A 2,321-nucleotide genomic window follows, 5' to 3' on the forward strand; every position below is an offset into this window, starting at 1 on the left:
ATTTCTCCAAATAAGACATACAGATGGCCAAGAAGCACATGAAAAGCTGCTCAACATCACTAATTATTAGAGAAATGCAAATCAAAACTACAATGAGGTATCACCTCACATCAGTTAGAATGGGCATCATCAGAAAATCTACAAACAACAAATGCTGGAGAGGGTATGGAGAAAAGGAAACCCTCTTGCACTGTTGGTGGGAATGTAAATTGATACAGCCACTATGGAGAACAGTATGGAAGTTCCTTAAAAAACTAAAAATAGAATTACCATATGACCCAGCAATCCCACTACTGGGCATATACCCAGAGAAAATCATAATTCAATAAGACACATGCACCGCAATGTTCATTGCAGCACTATTTACAATAGCCAGGTCAGGGAAGCAACCTAAATGCCCATCAACAGACAAATGGATAAAGAAGATGTGGTGCATATATACAATGGAATATTACTCAGCCATAAATAGGAATGAAATTGGGTGAATTGTTGAGACTTGGATGGATCTAGAGACTGTCATACAGAGTGAAGTAAGTCAGAAAGAGAAAAACAAATATGGTATATTAACGCATATATGTGGAACCTAGAAAAATGGTACAGATGAACCGGTTTGCAGGGCAGAAATTGAGATACAGATGTAGAGAACAAACGTATGGACACCAAGGGGGGAAAGCCACAGGGGGTGAGGGTGGTGGTGTGATGAATTGGACGATTGGGATTGACATGTATACACTGATGTGTATAAAATTGATGACTAATAAGAACCTGCTGTATAAAGAAATAAATAAAATTAAATTAAAAAATTTAAAAAAAAAGAACACTACCTAACACCATACACAAAAATAAACTCCAAATGGATTCAAGACTTAAATGTAAAAGCAGACAGTAAAAAACTCTTAGAGGAAAACATAGGAAAAACACTCTTTGACATAAACCACAGCAAGATCTTTTTTGACCCACCTCATGGAGTAATGGAAATAAAAACAAAAATAAACATATGGGACTTAATGAAACTTAAAAGCTTTTGCACAGCAAAGGAAACTATAAACAAGATGAAAAGATAACCCTCAGAATGGGAGAAAATATCTGCAAATGAAGCAACTGACAAAGGATTAATCTCCAAAATTTACAGGCAGCTCATTAAGCTCAATTATCAAAAAAACACACAACCCAGTCCAAAATTGGGCAGAAGACCTAAATAGACATTTCTCCAAAGAAGATATACAGATTGCCAACAAACACATGAAAAGATGCTCAACATCACTAATCATTAGAGAAATTCAATCAAAACTACAATGAGGTATCACCTCACACTGCTCAGAATGGCCATCATCAAAAACCCTCCAAACAATAAATGCTGGAGAGGGTGTGGAGAAAAGGGAACCCTCTTGCATTGTTGGTGGGAATGTAAATTGATACAGCCACTATGGAGAACAGTATGGAGGTTCCTTAAAAAACTAAATATAGAACTACCATACAACCCAGGAATCCCATTACTGGGCATATACCCTGAGAAAACCATAATTCAAAATGAGACATGTACCACAATGTTCATTGCAGCACTGTTTACAATAGCCAGGATGTGGAACCAACCTAAATGTCCATCGACAGATGAATGGATAAAGAAGATGTGGCACATATATACAATGGAATATTAGCCATAAAAAGAAATGAAATTGAGTTGTTTGTAGTGAGGTGGATCGACCTAGAGCCTGTCATACAGTGAAGTAAGTCAGAAAGAGAAAAACAAATAGTGTATGCTAAAGCATATGTATGGAATCTAAAAAAAAAAAATGGTACTGATGAACCTAGTTGCAGGGCAGGAATAAAGAGGTAGACATAGAAAACGGACTTGAGGACATGGGGTGGGAGGACGAAGCTGGGGTAAAGTGAGAGTAGCATCGACATATCTACCGAATGTAAAATAGTTGGCTCGTGGGAAGAAGCAGCATAGCCCAGGGAGATCGGCTTGATGCTTTGTGATTACCTAGAGGGGTGGGATAGGGAGGATGGGAGGGAGGCTCAAGAGGGAGGGGATGTGGGGACACGTGTATGCATATGGGTGATTCCCTTTGTTGTGCAACAGAAACTAACACAGTATTGTGAAGCAATTATACTCCAATAAAGATCTATTTTTAAAAATAAATAAATAAAGCACATCCTCTAGCTTCCTACTCCAAGTGCAGGGGAGGGAACTGGGTAGAGGCCCACAGGCCTGCCTGACCTGGAGAAAGAAAATGCTGAGCTGCCAGGAATCAAAGCGATCCCAATGATGATTGTGAACTCAGCAACTGTCCAGGAAAGAATGCCGTGGGTACAGC

The sequence above is a fragment of the Physeter macrocephalus genome, chromosome 1 (genome assembly GCF_002837175.3).
Source record: "Physeter macrocephalus isolate SW-GA chromosome 1, ASM283717v5, whole genome shotgun sequence".
NCBI classification, from domain to species: domain Eukaryota; kingdom Metazoa; phylum Chordata; class Mammalia; order Artiodactyla; family Physeteridae; genus Physeter; species Physeter macrocephalus.